This window comes from Petaurus breviceps, unplaced genomic scaffold (assembly GCF_028583685.1).
Source record: "Petaurus breviceps papuanus isolate PSGF00001 unplaced genomic scaffold, PetGlider_PUasm1.0 126, whole genome shotgun sequence".
In the NCBI taxonomy this organism is placed as follows: Eukaryota; Metazoa; Chordata; class Mammalia; order Diprotodontia; family Petauridae; genus Petaurus; species Petaurus breviceps.
Genome location: NW_027185655.1, coordinates 78,351,746 through 78,372,225, shown reverse-complemented (window position 1 = coordinate 78,372,225; position 20,480 = coordinate 78,351,746). Strand labels below are relative to the sequence as shown.

At 35.8% G+C, this 20,480-nt stretch overlaps 1 protein-coding gene across 6 annotated transcripts in view; it reads right to left on the bottom strand.

The window, feature by feature from the left end:
- Window positions 1-20,480, bottom strand: part of RAPGEF2 (Rap guanine nucleotide exchange factor 2) — a 340,634-nt gene that overhangs the window by 156,889 nt on the left and 163,265 nt on the right. The gene's annotated exons all lie outside the window — the stretch shown is intronic.

The window sequence follows — 20,480 nt, the reverse complement described above, 5'->3', positions numbered from 1 at the left end:
TTTTTTTTTTGGAAAGAAAAACACCAGAGGGCTTATTTTCAGGGAAGGGCTTATGTTGTCCTGCCTCAGCTCTCCTCCGCGGCACTGCTCTCAATGACGCCAGCAAGCAAATCACTGGGGAAGAACAGGATGACGCGCTCACTGCTGCAGCTCTGATTGGATGCAGCTTGGAGCGCGGCGTGCGTGTCACGGGGGGGGGGGGGCAGGGTCGATGCATACAGAGGGTACCGTAATGTAGCGTGTAGCGCAGGAGACCACCTTCACTACAGTAGCAATCTCAATAGGGCTTATTTTCGGGGGAGGGCTTATTTTAGAGGAATCTTACACAGTAAGGGGAGGGCTTATTTTCGGGGTAGGTCTTATTATCGGGGAAACACGGTAGATTCTGATCCTCTCCTTTAACATTTAACAGTCTTAATCTAAGACCTGAAAAAATCAGGTGATTTCCCCAAGTTTATACAGGTAGCAAGTGAATTTTATTCTAACTTATTTAATTACTTGGTAACATTTTATAACAATACTAGCTACCTTGCTGCTATGAACATATATGCAACGGGCACTTTGACCTACCTTTCAAGTCCTTGAATCATAATAAAAGCAAAATTTTCATTGCTACTAGAAAGTGTATGTTTTATTTTTTTGTCAGTATTTTCTTGGCTAATATGGAAATGTTTTTCATGACTTAACACGTATAATCAATATGAAATTGCTTGCCTTCTCAAAGAGTGGGAAGAGGTGAAAGGGAGAAAATTTGGAACTCAGAATTCTAAAAGTTCTGAGAATTTAACTCCAAGAATTCTAAAAAATTTTTAAAACTTTTTTACATGTAATTGAGAAATTTAATGAAATAAATGAAAGGGGAAAAAAGGGCACATCAATCTACTCTCCTTTGGTTCCACTCACATCCTTGTAACTTTCCAGACCAAAGTGTCCAGCACTTTTCTATATATACTGCCTCTCTCTATTCAAATATAAATTCCTTGAGGACAAGAACTATCTTTGCGTTTATATTTTTATCCCCAACATAGAGCTTTGCACATACAGAGAGCTTAATAAATATATTTATATTATTATTTATAAATAAATTTAAGAGATGAAATAACTTGCTTAAATTTACCCAGTGACTAACTTCCAAATAATAAAAATAGTTATCAACAAATATCTATAATCAAATGAGAGTCTACTCTTTACCTTATTGCGATATAGCTTCTTTGACCTATCCTTATTCTCCTAGGCCATTTCTTCCTCAGTTCTGGCTTCACTTGCCTTCATACCCTGCCTTGATCATATGATCAACCACTACTTTGAGGATTCCCTGTGTCCTGTACTTGCACCACCCAGATCTGGGAATCTTCTCCCCCAGGGATAGAGCCTCTTATGCTCCAGGGCTCTAGGGCTTCCCTAAAGACTGCACATTCTAGAAATTTATGGTTCATAACCTCAGGTGACCTCTTACTGATGCTCAATAATCTCTTCTACTCTATATTTATTGGCTTGAGCCTTTCAATCTGCACAAGCACTCCAAAATTATTTTCTCTTGTCCTGTCCCCACTGCCCCAATTTACAAATGACTTAGCTTCATATTTAATGGAGAAGACTGAGGCCACCCATAATGAATACCCTTAGTCCCAACTCTTCCATTCCTCAAATTTTCTAGGCTCATCAACTTTTCTTTCTTCTACTCTCTAATCACAGAAAAAGTTTCCCCACTCCTCATGTTAATTCCTCTACCTGTAGTATTGATCCCCTTCTCTCACACATGCCATAGATTCTGCTACAGTAGAAACCTCTCCCTCTCAAATATCTTTGAATTCTCCCTCTCCAATGACTCCTTGCAATCTACAAAAGCACATACTCAGTTTTCTCTAATCCTATTCCCATTCACTAATTAAATCTTTTGAAAAGTTCGTCTGCACTCACTGTCTCCATTTTCTCACTTACTTCCCTCTCAACCCCTTGCCACTGTGCTTCCATCCCCATCCTAAATGTGTAAGTCCCTCAAACTTGCTCCTTGTTCTCATTTTATTTCATTTGTCTGTGGAACCATCATTCATTCAGGGACTAATGTTCAAATTTTGGTGGTTTTGGATCTTCCTTCTCTTATCTCTCATCAATGATTTCCAGTTCTCATTCTAGGGCCCATCAATTCTACCTCTGCAATTAAATTAAGTTCACTTCAACAAGCATTTATTATGGTTCTTCTAGGTGCCAAATACTGTGTCAGGCAGTAAGCATACAAAGACAAAAATTATCAATGCTGACAACATTTGAGTAGCTTATGTTCCACTAGGAAGAAATAAAATATACACCAATCAGTAAATGTTAAACCTATATAAAGTAAATACACAGCAAGTTTAGGGATGGTGGAATATACGAACAAATGGAGAAATCAAGAGGTCTCTAACATTTTTCACAACAATTCTCCTGTTAAAAGCCTCCATTAGAACCTGCCTAGCCTATCACAGCAGCTATCTAACATGACATCTTCCTGTCTACACTCTCTCTGCTTCAATCTATCCTTCACATACCTCCCAAAAATTTACCTCTTGTATACAGATATGATATAGAGATATTCCTCTCCTGCTCAAAAAACCTGAATGGCTCCCTATTGCTTATTAAAGTTAAAATTCAATGACACTCAAAGTTCTTCACAATAGGTATTACCTTTTGAATTCCTATCCAGCCTTTAAAGCTCAACTTGAATACCATTTCCTCTGTAACTGCCTTCCCTGATTGCTATGCTGAGACCATTTTTCTTGTACTTCACATATTACTTTGTTTTGCAATTGTCTAATGTATTTAACTTGTACTATTGTATGTAATCACTTTTCTTTTTCTCAATCACTTCTTATGGTATATGCTCTACAACTGCAGACACTGCTTCCCATCTAAGTTCTGAATCTCATCAGTTACCTAACACAGGACTCTATGTGAGTATGTATGCTTATGCGGATATGTGCATATATACTTATATACACATGTTTGTACACATGCATGTATATGTGTGCATATGCATGCATACATACATACATACCAGTACTCCATTTTGAATGGGTGAATGAATGAATGAGAAAAAGGTACTATTTTGTTGATTTGGGGACAGGAGGAGTTATCGGGTTTGGGTTTTGTTTTCTGTTTGTTTCTTTGGGTGGGATGTTGGTCTTCATAGGCCAGAATCAGAATTAACAGATGGAAATCAGGGATTTCAGCTCAATGTGTAAAAATTTCCTAATAATTAGAGTTCTCCATAAGAAGAACTGACCTAGGAGGTAATAAATGTTTCAATGACCACTTGGCAGGGATGCTGGATTTCTATTAAGGATTCCTATTAATTTGTAGGTAGGACTATATTAAGGTAGGACTAACCAATGTCTTGAGTTCTCCTCCCAGCTCAGATTCTATTACTCTAAAAAGTAATAGCCAAGTTTTTAGCATGTTAATTCTCCATTTCCAGTCTTCTTTTCCCCTACAGCATTTAAAAAGAATTGCTAAAAAAAAATACAAGAACAATTCATAAAAAAAGAGACATGGGGATATACAAGAACACGGATGGCAAGTGACGGAGAAGTCACCTAAATGTTACTTTTTGGCCAATACAGGTAATGATGTGGTTTTATTCCATGCATGTTAAACACCTATCTTTTTCCTAAGATCAGAGAATTGATCAAAAACACATCCTCACTCAAATATATACTCAGAAGCCCCTCACACCTCACTTAAAACTCTTCCACACAAAAAAAAAACCTATTCAAACAAATGCCACAAAAATGATTTCCCCTATAGTCTCAACCACTGACTTAATGGCAAAACCCATGCCACTTTATACAAGCACTAATATGCAGAGTGACTATCTTTTCTGAGATATAGCAAAGAAATAGTGGTAAACCTTAGAAATGACACCAAGTCAGGCCTACTAACCACCAAGAGGTAAAATAGAGAAGTAGGGCTCCCATATTGTAAACCAAGGGCTCTTAAAAAAGACAAGAGAAGAAGGCTAGGTAGCATAGGGAGGATACCCATTTCTAACACCAACTCCCCTTTTTTTTTTCCAATATGAAAAAAGAGACAGGTGACATTGAAAGCTGGAGACATGTTTGGCCAGGATACTACATAGGGACAAGGATAGGGATAAGGCTTATGATTCACTGATATGGGGGATTTCTGAGTGAGGAAATTCCTTCTATGAAGACTATAAAAATAGTACATTCTCGGTAACTTCTAGTCTGAGAGAATTGACTACATGACCAAAATGTTAAGTTACCATGTGTCGAGTTAAACTTGAACTCAAGTTTCTCTTATCTGCTGTGCCAAAATTCATTTTTTTATTTGAAAAATATAATATAGTACTATTCACCTACAAAGTGAAATCATGTACTCTCTAATTTCCCTCCCCTGTCCTCCTCTGATTTGAGGAGGTTGAAAGAATTTAAAACTTGATAGGATATTTTTATTCTTGAGTTAATCTCTGGATAAATACAGAGTCTATTAGTAAATTCACGGGTAGTGGTGGCAAAGATGTAAGACTGGGAGTCAGAAGACTTGCAATCAAATCATGACTGCCACTAAATATCTGTATGACTTCAGAAAATTCAAGGAAATTTCCTTGAAATTATTTGTTTCCTCAACTGTTAAAAAAAAAAGGGGGGGGGAACATAGGGGTAGGAATTAGACTAGATAGTCTCTAGGAACTTTCCAAAGTGTGCCACATTTGTGACTAAAAGAAATCAGCCAAAGATCCTGATGAATGAGAAGACAGTGATATGGTAATTTATCGATAATTCACAATTAATTTATAACAGTTAAATCCACAAGTGAATAATCTGGCATGCAACATATAATACTTAAGTGACATATCCTCTAATTGTGAAAACCAAGGAATAAGGAAAACAAATGGTTGGCTCATGGCCAATAGCAATTTGGTTGCAGAGTTAGAATTAAAATGATTTTCAACGCAGCCTCTCACTGAGCATTAAAAGCCAACTGTATATTGAAAAGGACCAAAGAATCTGAGAACAAGAACTAGAGAAGCCTATAGGTAGAATCCCAATGTTACCATTGCCTTACAGGTCATCTGCTCCATCACCCTCATTATTCAAATGAGGACAGTGAGGGGTAAGTAGGTTAAATGATTTGCCTAAATTCATCCAGGTAGTAAATACCAGAGCTGACATTCAAACTCAGGTCCCAAGGTGGCAAGTTCACTCCTCTCTCCACATTGGCCATTAAATGAGATAAAAAAACCTCAACATGTCATGTAAACATGAGCTATTTTTTTTATTTAAAGCAGAAAACAAAATTAATAGTTCAAATAAAATTATTCGTATTATTTATAGAAATATATTCAATATGGGCTAATAAGTACCTTTTGAAAATACTGAATGAAAACTAAGATCAAAACACAAAGTAGTTTTTACATGTAACTAGAGAAAAAATAAAATATTCAATCACTGTAGGGGGGGAAAGCAAAACAGAGATCTGGGCAGTCACTCGGGTCTACTGTCCTATCAATTTAGTAGATTTAAAAAATAAAACACCCCCCCCCTCAAAAAAAGAAAATGTGGCAGCATAGAGTAGCACTCATTGTTTTTTAATTTTTACATGAAAAAGGAAACAATGAAAAAAGAAAGATGCAATCAAGAAATTAAAGAGCTTTACTGAGGGTTTGACATTTCTTTTTTTAGGAATTTACATATATATATACTTTAAATTTTCTAAGAACATGATTAAAAGTAGCCAGGACTTAGACTGGCACATAATAGGTGCTTAATAAAGGCTAACTAACTGACAAGTTTTCTAAGTTAATTAAACACAAAATATTTTGTAAGAAATTAATATAATAGGGGCGGCCACAGCGAGTAAGAGCACCGGCTCCAGTGTTGGAATGACCTGGAGATCGAATCCCGGGCTCAGACACTTAGCACTCACCCAGAAACACCTGGCCGTGTAACCTTGAGCAAGTTACTTAACCCCAATTGCTTAGGGGCAGCCAGGTGGCTCAGCGAGTAAGAGCACCGGCTCCAGTGTCAGGATGACCTGGATCAAATCCGGGCTCAGATACTCAGCACCACACCCAGAAATAACTGGCCATGTAACCTTGAGCAAGTTACTTAACCCCGATTGCTTTAAAAAATATTTAAAAAAAAAGAAATTAATATAATGTGACAACTGATTAAATTAGGAAAAACTTTAAAATTATAATTTGATACACAACAGTTCTGAATAAACTATTAGAAAACAAATCACTATAATATAGTGAAAATAAATTATAAATTGTAATAATAATAATAATAATAATAATAAGTAAAGTCCTTGAAGGCTAGAACTGCTTTGATTTTGTCAATGGCTGGCATCGAGTCTGGCACTTAAAGTTGTCTTTAAAAAAATACTTCTTAAGGGGTAGCTAGGTGGCACAGTGAATAGAGCACCAGCCCTGGAGTCAGGAGTACCTGAGTTCAAATCTAGCCTCAGACACTTAACACTTAACTAGCCGTGTAACCCCAATGGCCCCTCAAAAAAAAAAAAAAAAAAGCAAAAATACTTCCTAAATTGAGTTATTGAATAGAGAATAAGATGGAAGTTTCTCTTGAAATGACAAAAAAGCACTTCAAGGAAGGAAGAAACAAATGAGAAAAATAATAACCTTCTATAAATATAAAACTGTGGCATTCAAGGTACATTTTATTTTTTTACATCAAGTAAATGCAATAAATATTGCTATAACATGAATATAGCTTAATTATTTACATAGACACACATATACAATGTTTGTTTGCATGTATATTTTTTATACATGAACATGCAAGCCATATTTTAAGAAATTTATTTCTAGAGACACTTGAAAAAACATACCAACAAACCACAACACCAATTTGTTAAACCTAAACCATAACAATGTTAGTCAGATGATTTTAATATTTGAAGTTCTAAGGAAAAAAATAAATAATATAAAAGAGATACTGCTAACAGAATATATTTGGAAACTTATAAGTAAGAAATTAAATGTACATCAAATAAATATTCAATAACTCATTCAAACAATACTAACAAATACAAAATTAACTGAAAAGCAAATTATATATTAAAGAAGTGTCTCAAACTGTGATAAACTGTAAATTTTTCATGTAAATAAAACTATATTTCATTGCTTAATGTTTTTCACAAGTCTTTCCTTCTTATAACAGTCTTTCCTGTCGCTGAACTCGTCTATCTCTCTGTTTTTGTCTGTCTGTCTGTCTATCTATCTCAATGTCTATATATACCTATTACTTAGAGGACTTCAGGAACAAAGTTAGAGTTAAGTATTGTGTGTTATAACACCTAACAACAGAGGATTAATGCTTAAGTTTAAAAAACAAAGTTTTGTGCAAACAACAGCTACTAGAGTTCCTTAGGCTTTGGGGATGGTTATTAAGTACAAGCTAAGTAATTTCACTATCCCAAAGAAATACATTAGATTACAAAATGCTTACATAAGGAAGATAAGATAACTAAAAGTTTTCATAGGTAAATTTTAATCAGTTTACCTTGGAAGTCCTTGCTGTGTCCAAACACCCAAAGAAAATATCACATGAATTATAAATTCACCTATTCTTTGATTCAAGGCCCAGGGTGATCTTTCATATGACGTGAATTATAATACACTTACATCAGTCTCTTCTCTTTAGGAATACTTAATATACTTTTAATTAAAAAAAAAAACAACAACCATGAACGGCACTACTCTGAGACTTTGTGAAGCCCGTATTTATACAGACAAAACATCTGGAAAGTAGTAGTTATGGCAACCAAATCCCCAACTTGATCTAACAATTCAACTTGAGTCTCTAGAGTATAGTTTACTCTGTGTCAGGTATCTGAGCAGAAAGTGATTTGGGAGGAGAAAGGACAGAGGTAATATTTCAGGCCATGGATTACCCTAGATTTCTTTTGCTTTTCAGAATGGAGAATTTAGTTCAATTTTCACATGCCTTCAGTAGCTCAAAGGCAACAATAACAAAATAAATAAATAAATGAACTTGCTAAGCCAGCATTTTTATATTTGTTTTGTTATTATTAAAGAGATTTTGTGTTTTGTTAAGTAATCTAGCTTTCTCCTGGCACATTTCCATTCTCAAATAAATGATCCCTTCAGTACAATCAATCAAGAACTGATCCTTTTCTTAAATGTTACAAACTCTGGGCATAGCTTAGAAATCGTGTTACAATAGAATATAGATTTTATAGATCATATCCAGTAACCACATAACATTAACTTAGAAATCTCAAATGGCTGTGTCTACATTAACATTCCATGCTCTTGTAACACTTGGGACCACTGAAAGCTGCACACCATTTTAGCTAGTAGAAGAATAATATAAGAAAGCATCTTTTAAACTGTAAAGTGCCCTAAAAGAGGAACTATCATCATTACATGATTATTTTTTTTTTAAGTCTGCCATGTAGCTAAAGCCTGCCATGCAAACTCAGGTTCCTGCTAACATGATTTACATCCTGACCAAAAAAAGAAAAAAAAAAAGGAGAAAATGATACTTTACCAATCACAGGCTGGAACATAAGATTTGATTAATACAAATCTCTTAATGTGATGTCCTCAGTGATATCATATCACTATTTTCCTTTCCTATTTTAAACACTTTTATTATCCTAAACAAAATCTTTCCTGTCATCTTTTTTTTCCTTCCCTTTTCCCATACCCTCTCTGCCCTTTTCCCAAACCTATGTAAACTACGTGATCATTTCTTAAATGAAAGAAAAAGAAAGACCTTGGAATATTACTCTCCCTTTTCCAGTTCCCATTCCAATATTTTTTGCTACTTAGTTAAAAATGAGTTTGTATGCTGAATGGAGGGTATTAGTTAATACTGAGAATGGACATTGACATTATCAGTTGCATTAAACTGACTAGGTAATAGAAGGAAGGGGGAGAACATCAACAACTGGGGAAATGAAGGAAAGCTTTACAAAAGAGGCAGTGCCGGGAGTCAGCCCTGAAGAAAACAAAGGATAGTCATATGCACAGGTAAGGGCAGTAGCACATTTCAGGCACAAGAGACAAATTATGTGAGGGCTTAGAGAAGGAGGGGCAATGCAGCTATCTGATAGTAACTACAAGGCCAGTTTCAGTCAAACATAGGAGGAGAGTATTATGAAGTAACTCTGGAAAGGCAGGTTAGAGTCAATGGGAGAAAGATTTTAAGAGCAATTTCTATTTTTTCCTGAAGCAGAGGTTTTTATCCTTTTTTCTGTCACAAGAGCCTTAGCTAGGCTAGTGATCCCTTCTCAAGAATAATGTTTTTAAATGCTTAAAATGGCATACATAGAATCACAAAGGAAATAATACTGAAATACAGTAATCAAAATACATTTAAAAAAAACCACAAACCTCATGCAATCTATCCATAAACGCCTTAGGGGTCTGTGGATGCCAGATTAAGAACCACTTTCCTAGTAGAAATAGAAAATCACTGAAGATATCTGAACAGCAGAATGACATGTTCAAACCTCTATTTTAAGATTATTTCAGCAACTACATGAAAAATCGATTGGAGGGAAAGAATACTGGAAGCAGGGAGACCCAATTGGGAGGCTACCAAAGTAGGTGAGAGGTGATAAGAGATCTGAATAAAGGGTGGTAGCTATGGAGGTGGAGAGGATAGATATGAGACATAATGTGGAGTAAAATAAACAAGACTTATATGGGGGGGAGGGATGGAGGGTGTGGAAGAGGGGAGGGAGCACTAGTGAAGAGTGAAGAAAAATTAAGAGTGACCCTAAGGTTGTAAATTCTGGGTGACATGAACAACGACAGTACCTTCAACAGTAAGGCATGGCATGAAGAGTGTTAAGATAAGGATGCAAGGAAGAATAACCATTGGCTAATGAACAGCATCTATTCAGTGCATAGCATGTATTAAGCTCTTAGTACATGACATGTAATATGTTGTTAAACAGCTCTGTTTTAATAGATAATTTTAAACTCAGTACCCACAGGAGGAAAAAACTTGTTAAACCACCTCTTAACTATATAGAGCAGGTAGGTGGCACAGTAGATACAGCACCAGGACTGAAGTTAGGAAGATTCAGTTTCCTAAGTTCAAATCTGGCCTTGAACACTTAATAGCTATGTGACCCTGGGCAGGTCACTTGACCTATTTGTCTCAGTTTCTTCATCTGTAAAATGATCTGGAGAAAAGAAATGGCAAAAACCAATTCAGTATCTTTGTCAAGAAAACCCCAAAATGGAGTCAGAAAGAGTCTTGACATGACTGAAAAGCAACTGAAAAAAAAAATCTAAACTAGAGGTTCCCAAACTTATTTGGCCCACCACTCCCTTAAAAAAAAAAAAAAGATTCAGTGGTCCACTGGAAATCTACTTTCTTTAACTCCTTAATGATTTGTTTGTGGGTTAGCTTTTTAAAATTTGCATCATTTCAAAAAATATATAAGGTTTTTTATAATGGTTCGTGTTAAATTTAACAATTTATTGTAAATTGTAAACACTTGGCAGGTTAAAGGTTGGGAAGTTTGTTAAGAACTGCCAGTGGACTTGACCACTGATCAGTTATTGTAACCTATGCGGTTCCATAGATTTAGAGCTGCAAGGATAAGGTCAGGTCTTGGAAGATTAAGGGATTTGCCTAACATTACACTGGTAGGAAGAGTCAAAGGGAGGATTTGAAACCCAGATTCTCTCAGTTCAGGAGGAGTGTTCTTCACACTCCACCATCCAGTGGAGTGAATGAATGAAAGCTGTTTGTTTGTTTTTAATTTTTTGAGAGAAAGGAAGTGTCCCTCAGCACAAAGGTTGATCAATCAATCAATATTTATGAAGTGCCTACTTTGTGCCAGATCAATCCTTTAGGTTCAGAAAAAGTCAAAGAAAAATGATTAAATAAAAAATTTTCTGCAGAAATATTATACATGCCAAAGGGAATATATGTGACATATCAGGTGTAACATTAAATCACTATTAAAAGGTTTTTTATCAGTTAATGAATAAAATATTGCATAAATGGCTCAATAATAGCATTAATAAATAATATTCATTAAACTAGTGTCAATAACTGTTCAGAACATGTAAATGATAGCCACAACCAATGTTTGATTTTAAAATCAATTCTGACTGTTTCCTTCAACTTAAAACTGTTAATTCATATTACTTAAAATATACAGTTATTTTTTAGTACTCATCTGTTAGACCAAATTGCCGCTTGTAATTATTAATTTCTGCAAAGTTTTAAAGAAAACTTTTAGTCATTCACTTTTCGTAATTCCTTATGGGGCTTACTAAGTCACTCAACCAAGAACTGCCAGTAGTAGATCAGCATGTGAAGAAAACTGCCCCAGAACACAGGAGAGAAGAAGATATGCTATTTTGGGGGGAGACAAATAAGCTGTTATTGCCTACTTCCTTTCCATTTTCATTATTTCCCATGAGATCCTTGACCTTTTGTTCCTCCAGATGAGCATAAATTTTTTTTCTAGCTCCATATGGCAATCTTTTTGGTAGCTCAATTAGTATAACACTAAGTTAATTTAAGAAATAGTCATTTTTATTAGAGGCATGGCCTTGCTGTTGTTTTTGTGAAGTCATTTCAGTCATGTCCAATTCTCTGTGTCCCCATTTTGGGGTTTTCTAGGCAAAGATATAAGAATGGTTTGCCATTTCCTTCTCCAGTTTATTTTACAGATGAGAAACTGAAGCAAACAGGGTTAAGTGACTTGCCCAGGGTCACACAGCTAGTAAGTGTCTGAGGTCAGATTTGAACTCAGGAAGATGAATCTTTCTGACTCCAGATCTGGTACTCTATTCACTGTACCAAATAACTGTCCCTGCTATGTTTACCCATTAGGTAAACCAATATTAGGTTACCAATATGTCTACAATTATTTAGATTGTCCTTATTTCTGTGAAGCATGTTTTGTACTTATATTCACATATCCCATGGAGGGCTAAGTAGATACCCTCTCATTTGTTTTTGCCTCTCCTAAAACAATGTGCATAGTTCTAAGAAGACTTCCTGAATTCACCTCAGTATATTCCTCTACTACTGGTTTCACACATCCAACTAAATATATCATTATTAAAATTAGTCATGTCATAAATCACACTTATGTCCATGAGGAGTAAACATCGCACAAACCACTTAGATAAGCACTTCTTATCAAATTTACCTACATATACATATGTAATGTATATGTACATGTGTAAATGCATTTCTTTGAGTTACCCCCATTCTCACATTAGTTTGCAGAAACTAATTCATCTGAACAATATGGGATTGATTAAAAAAGATGCCAGCCCAAAATTCATATTACACTCTTAAAATGAGATCTTTGAAACAAACACATCTATGTTAGCTAAATAACAGTAAGTACAAGTTGCATTCATGTTTTATATAAAACAAATGTGAGGGGAGGAAGGATGTAGATGGTCAGGTAAATATGGTGCTTCTTCATGAAAATCCTGTGACCCCACCTCTGGGGTCGGGGAAGGGGGGGATTTTCTTTGTATGATGTTGTAAATTCTTAGTTTTACATAGCAAATTTCCTGGGAATAAGGATGCTTACATGTTTCCTTCTCTACTATATGAAAAAGTCTGTTTTCTTTTTTTTTATTACTAAATAATTGGCTATCTCTTCTAGAGATCAATTAACTTATCATGTAGCATTGGCAATCATAAAACAAGCTACCAATTTTTATACTCAAGTTGTTCACTGTCATTTGAAACATAATGTGAACAGTATTTCAGCCTCTCAAAACTGATTAGTTAAATGTCTTGTTTCCACACTTATCCTCATTATAGCTGCCAGCTCTCATTTAAAGTGTGATTAGTAATAGCACTATAACACAATTTTAATTTTTAAGTTGGAGAATTATTTGGTGCCAATGAATTAGAAACACTCATTTTCAATGGACATAATCCAGTTTTGTCTAAAGTTATATACAAGTTTCTCATACCTTTCTGTCAGTGTCACTTAAGTCCTGACTTAGCAAACTATCTCTAACACTTCCCAAGTGAACTACACAACTCAATTAGTAGGCCCTGTAGCTAAAGTACTCTTCACTAACTGATGCCTACCACCAGCACCAACCACTAGTTTTCTAATCAAATATCTAACTACTCCCCAGGATACCTATGTTCTAGCCAGGCTGCTTCCAATCCCTATCATTTCCTACCTTCCAATATTCACTCATATCCATATCCTATACTTTGATCATTTCATGTTATTGTTCAAAACTCTTCACTGGCTCTCCATTGTCTTTAGGTTCAAATACAACACAAATTTCTTTGCCTTGACTCCAAATTACCTTTCTATCTTTGGTGCATGCTACCCTGCTTCAAATACTCTAAATTCTAACCAGGATGGACCACTAGCTGATTTTTTGCCTCTTTCCTACCTTCTCCTACCTTCATGCATCCATGCAAGCCATTCCCAGGAGCTGGAATATGTTGCCAGTAAAATGCTTTCTTCCCTTACAGTTGCAAAATTTCAAGTGTGTATATTTTTGGTTTTTTATGATAGGACATAATTTTATCTGTATTCTGTCATTAAGTGTAATGCTGGCATTAGAACCAAAGACAACATGGTGTTTGCAAACCAGGCTTGGAGTCAACAAATGTTTGTTCTAGTCACAATTTGGGTACTTACAAACCATGTGTCTTTCAACAAGTTATTTAACTTCAGTGAAGCTCAGTTTTTAAGTCTGTAAACTAGAGATAGTGAAAGTTATATACCACATAGTTCATGGAGTTGGGGGAAATTGCTTTATAGACTTTATAGAGCTACATAAATGTGAACTGTTCGTATAATTATTAATACCTATTGTTCATAAGAGCTGTAGTTTCATCAGTATGAGTACTGTGAATGAACACAGATCACATTTTCTTTATAGTCCTCATGAGTTTCTCTGGGAAAAAAATAAAATCATGTGGTAGCCAACCTTCTCGTACCTTTTTTCCCATCTAGATCTGCTAACCTAACCCCTCTTCGGATATAAGAAAATAGAGATCTACTGAGGCAAAGTGACTTGCCCAAAGTCATAGCTAATTTGAGACACATTGAAGACAAGAAACCAGTAATTCTTTCTACACCATCCTTCTTTCCTTTAGTTTTATATTCTCAGGACCTAGTTAGTCTTCAATCTGTTTGCTTCAAACCCGATAAATGTAATCAAACTTATATGTTGTTATATTTAAAACCTAATGCATAAAATGCACACAAGCTACATAGAAAATCAAAGGTTCATTCACATTTAAGAAGAAAGTTAAGAAAAGCTGGTTTCTCATTCCTTTAAAAGTAATTAGAGTTTCAAAGAACTGATGTAGTATCTAACAAATCATTTGGATCATTTGCTAAAGAAATGTGGAAAACACCACCAAAAGGGGGGGAGAAAATTTTTCTATAAGATAATGTCATCTTGATTTCATGAGCCCAAGGCTAGAATAGTTTTATAAAGATCATCTGGGAAAATATTACATCATAAACAAGTTATTCAAGATTACTTCAAGACTTTCTGAAAGTATAAATGTAGAAGATCAAGCAAAATATGCTCAACTACTCAGAAGACTAACTACTCTACTTGTTTCCTGCATATACAATTCATTCCCCAAAAGTATTTGGCTTTGACATATCAACTGTGAACCACATTTTCTGCATAGCCAACGGACAGATAACGTCTAATTTGAGACTGGCTCAAGTCGCCTTATATTTGGGAAGAATAAAGATGTACAAATCACGAACATGTTGATACAGAACAGTAGTAATGAAAACCCTATTTTATTCTCTAATTAGGGTAATATTTCTAGAGCCCCACCTCAAAATAAAATTAACACTACAGTGAGGATGTAATAAATGTCACCAGATACAACATGGAGGAATACCCTATAAATAGAGATAGCTTATCATTAAGTCTGAACTGCCATTACCCCCCTGGCATTCTGTGAATGTTACTGACTTGCAGAACATTTGACATTCAGTCTAGGAGAAAGGAGAAACTTAAATCTTCCTGCAAAACAACTAAAAACAGTCCTACATGTTCCTAACAAAAGGACTTTTGTAACTTCCAAATCCTTTTAGCATTTAGGAAGTGACAGTGATCTGAACACTGGAATGTTTCTCTAGAGGCTGCAAAAGCACAGGTGTTAGTTTATGATTGGCTGGTTACTGGAATCTCGGAGGGAAATGCTATAGGGTTCGCTAGTGTTTCATGGCATCAATCTGTTGTTTCTGCATGCATAAAAATTTCCTTCCTAATTGGAGTCAGGATGAAAAGGAGGATTAAAAAATCTCCCGACATTTTCTGTTCATGAACCACAGACAACTCTGGGTGTGTTCTACAAAGCCTCATATAGGCTCCCACATGTGAATAACCAAAAGGAGGAAGGAGAGCATGTAGTGAGCCCAGGAAGCAAGCAGAGAGGACCTACAGGGAGCAAAAAAAAGATACTTCTTCACACCTGAGGAAGACTCATCAGGCGGGAAATTCAAGTCTAATGATTACAGAAATGGCCACCTCAACTATATTAAACTTGCCAAAGCGGTCATTGAAAGTATAGGCCACCCAATTTTCAAAAGAAATTAAAGCTATCAATAATCACAGTTTTAAAATGCTCTAACACATTATCAACTAAAGAAATGCAAATTAAAACAGCTCTGAGGTACTACTTCACACCCATCAGATGTGCTATCACACAGGCTAACATGATAGAAAAGGAAAATGATAAATGTTGAAGGGAATGTGGAAAATAGGTACACTAATGCACTATTGGTGAAGTTGTGAACTGGTCCTACCACTCTGGAGAACAATTTAGAACTATCTCCAAAGGCCTACAAAACTTTGTATAGCTTTTGACCCAGCAATACCACCACTAGATCTGTATCCCAAAAATATTAAAGAAAAGGAAAAGGGTTAGTTCTTCTGAGCAATAAAATTTTCAAGACAATTCCAAAGGACTCTGATGAAAAAGGCTATCCACCTTCAGAGAGAGAACTGATTAACACTCACCATAAATGGAAGATTTTTTTTTTTTAAAAAGGGGCAAGGCAATTGGGTTTAAGTGACTTGCCCAACAAGGTCTCACAGCTAGTAAGTGTGATCAAATGTCTGTGGCCATATTTGAACTCAGGTCCTCCTTACTCCAGGGCCAGTGCTATATTCACTGCACCACTTAGCCGCCCTGGAAGCATTTTTTTCCTTTTTTTTATTTATTAATTTGTCTGTTTACTTTCAGTTCATAAGATTCAGTTCCACAATTCCTTGAGTTTCAAATTTTCTCTCCCTCCTCCCCCCCCCCATGATGGCATATAATCAAGTTTAGGATCTGCAAATACTTTCACATTAGACATTAGTCAGGTTATAAAGAAGGATTGTATCAGATAGAATGAACAATGGGAAAGAGGAAACAAAACCAAATAAGAAAAAGAAAAAGATCAGGTAGTTGGCTTCAATCTAGATTCAAACTCAGTTCTTTCTAGTTCTTTCTCTGGATGTTGATACCTCTCTCCATCATGAGTCTTTTGGGGTTGATTTATAGCTCTGAATTTCTGAGAAGAGTCCAGTCTATCAAAGTTGGTTGTCAAACATAAATTGTGTCTAATTGTGTACAAATTTCTCCTGGTTCTGCTCTTCTCACTCAGCATCAGTTCGTATAAGCCTCTCTAGGTAAATATGAAGTCCATCTGTTCCTCGTTTCTTATAGCAGAATATTATTCCATTACATTCATATACCACAACTTGTTCGGCAATTCCCCAATTGATGGGCACACCCTTAATTTCCAATTCTTTGCCACCACAAAAAGAGCTGCTATAAATATTTTTGTACATATGGGTCGTCCTCCCACTTCTATGATCTCTTTGGGATACAACCCTAGAAGTGGTATTGTGGGTCAAAGGGTATGAAATTATTTATAGCCCTTTGGGCATAATTCCAGATTGCTCTCCAGAATGGTTGGATCAGTTCACAACTCCACCAGCAATGCATTAGTGTTCCAATTTGTCCACATCCTCTCCAGCATTTGTCATTTCCTGTTTTGTCATCTTAGCCAATTGGACTAGTGAGATGTGGTACCTCAGAGTTGTTTTGATTTGCATTTCTCTAATCTATAGTGATTTAGAGCATTTTTTTTCATATGCTTATAGGTATCATTAATTTCTTCCTCTGCCTGGAAGCATATTTTAAAAACTTTCCTTTATATTTCTTGCTTTTTATTCTGTTGGGGTGGCTAATAGAAAACGTTTTGCATGACTTTACATGAATAATTGATATATGCTGCTTAGCTTTTCAATGCATAGAAAAGTGGTAGGAGGGAGAGAGAGGATTTGGAACTCAAAATTTTAAATAAAATGTGGGGAACAAAAAGTATAGGCCATTCATAGGCATACATATTTATTTCCTTTTTAACTTATGAAATAAAATATGTATTTCCATAACGTAATAGGAAAAAGAGATCATTACACATGAAAACTGATGTTAACCATCAAAAAAGAGGTCAGTCTGGGGCGGCCAGGTGATGCAGTGAGTACCAGCACCCGCCCCAGTGTCGGGACACCCAGGATCAGTTTCGGCCTCAGATACTTGGCACCCACACAAAGTAACTGGCCGTGTAACCTTCAGCAAGTTACTTAACCCCAACTGCTTAAAAAAAAAAATAGGTCAGTCTGACTATCTAAGAACAAAAATCTCCATGGATGAATTACCCCAGGATGGCAAACCATAATATACAGTTGTATGGACATTACACAGCTGGTCCACAAGTACATACAACTTCTACAAATGCCATGACTGGACAATGAAGAACTGAATAGGGAAAAGACAACAGGCTGGACTGCATTTGAGAAACTACATAGTAATTTCAGTTACTACTAGTTTAAAAAAAAAATCCACATTTTTGAAACATTAGTCTTATTCTAGGGATGCTATATGGCTGAAAATCATGTAATACAATAATTTACAAATAATCATAATCATAGTTCACCCAACAGTCAGTTAAGAGGTTCATGATAGAAATTAATAGTGTATAGTTTATCAATACTGAATAGAATGCACAGAGGAATAAATGATATCAAAGAAATGTATAATCAGAATAGGAAGGGTGTCAATCATTTAGCAAGGTAGAAAGAATGACAGACGGCTGGTTCACATGTTATTATGATACCCAAATAATGTTTATGGACCTAGAACTGAGACTTTTAACCTGAAGTTCACAGAATCTGGAGGGTCAGAGGGTAGATTTCAGGGGGAAAAGGGTCTGTGAGTTTGTCGTGTGTGTGTGTATTTGCATTATAATTGGTTTCCTTTGTCATTCTATATTTTATGTATTTTAAAATATTATTCTTAAAAGGGATCAGTGGGCTTCACCAAAGTGTCAAATGAGTTCATGATACAAAAAAAGAGTCAAGAACCTCTCATCTAGAGGAAGGTCAACAGTACCTTGGCTAAGATTTACCGGAAGATGTGCCTAACAGTCACACAGAAAAGGAAGTAAAGAATAGGATGTGATTTGCATTGGTGGAGGGATTGCCCACATCCTTAAATTTACTGAAATATTTAATTATTAAATTACAATTTAGTAAAACACACATACAACTTTGTAAAGCAATGACAGCAAGAAGCAATGGGGACAAGTAGCACCCACAGTACTGAGATGTGCCACCTCTGTAATTCCCTTGAGTTGCAGTGAAATGTAAGTCTTAACAATTTAGAATATTTAAAGAGGATTCAGTGGGGTCCAAGAGCAGCACCTTACCTAGTCAAGTCCTATCTGCCCTCTAGCAGCCCCTAGGAAATGTTTGCTTAAAGCGCTGGAACTGCACCTCAGCAACTGTCTCTGGAAGGCAGCCATAGACACTGTTTCCTGAATGATACAAGGCCTGATTCCTCACCAAGAAAATAGCATATGCCTTACCCGGAAGCAAGATAACTTGTTAGGCCTAGGCATGGTTTTGGAAATATTACCCCTTGGATTTCAAAATTATAGCTTCAGTGCTGGCTAATATTTGCAGGGGCTTCAAGTCTTTATTGCAACACTCAAACTTTTTACATGATAAATATTAACCTGCTATGGAGAAGAAGGATTTCTGGCATTTAAAAAAATATTCCATTCCACAAATTTAGCCAAAGTTTATTAAGCGTCTACTGTGTACGAGATACTGAGTAAGTTCAGATCAGAAATAATTCCATCATCATCATCACTAGCACTAGATAGCACTTTAGGGTTTGTAAAGTGCTTTACAATTATTATCTCAGTTGATCCTTATAACAATCTTGAGAAGAAGGTGCCATCATAATTATAATCCCCAATTTATAGGTAAAGAAACTGAGGCAGAAAGTGGTTAAGTAACTTGCCCAGGTCACAGAGCTAAGTGTCTGTGGTGGATTTAAACTCACATCTTCTTGACTCCAGGTCCAGAGCTCCATCCACTGCTCTACCTAGCTAGCCTCATGGACCTCACAGTGTAATCATTAGACTCTAATCAAACTAAAATGTGTCACTTCCCTAAATAGATTAGATCTACTTGTATTTATTCTATATGTACTTATGACAGACAGATAGATATATTGTCACTCTCAATTGAATATCAGGTTCTCGAAGGGAGGGGTTGTATGCCTCTGTATCCTCAGTTCCTAGCATACTGTTCAGCCACACAGTAGGTGCCTAACAAATGATCGTTGATTAACTGATTAAGGAACCCCTTGAATGTCAAAGACTAGACAATTGCTAAATTTATCTAATCCCAGTCCTATTTTTTCCTCTCTTTCCAGGATTGAAATTTTCTAAACTGCTTAGTATTATCAGAATCATACTTAAACCAAATTAACCATTATATACTAAAGTGCCTACTTATGAAAAACAAAATATGTTCTATACAATAGGCCTTTTTACCAACACACAATATGAGCAAGTCATAACTACAATGATTTCTGGTCCTTCAAAACAGGTCCAATTTTTCTTTCTTAGTATGTGATTCATATGGCATTATCTGTGTATGTTTTCCTACCCCCTCCTAGAGAAACAAAGGCTCCTTGAGGTCAAGGATTTGGGGGCGGGAGGTGGGGAATCAACCATGTCTAGCATGGTGCCAGAAGCATATTAGGCCCTTAATGTTTACTGAACTAAAATGGGAATGGTGAGTGATGTTAATGTGATACATAGTTAATAAATAAATTTGCACTTGTCTCACATTTTTCTACACCAAATAAAGCATTTTGTATTTATGATAATTAACAACAATGATTTTCTTTTTTAACAAACTAAGATCATCATATGCATTCAATAAATATTTGTTGACTTGGATTCTGTTATAAAATAAAAAGCTAATGATTACTTAACATGTCATTAGACACCGAAGTGGTATTAACTACATCTTAATTAAGCAAGGAAAAATCATGTATTTAGTTGATGTGCACATGTGTGTTTGGGGGTGGGGTGAGAAGGTGACGTACTCCAAGCAAAATAGCATGGGCGTCGTGGAGTAC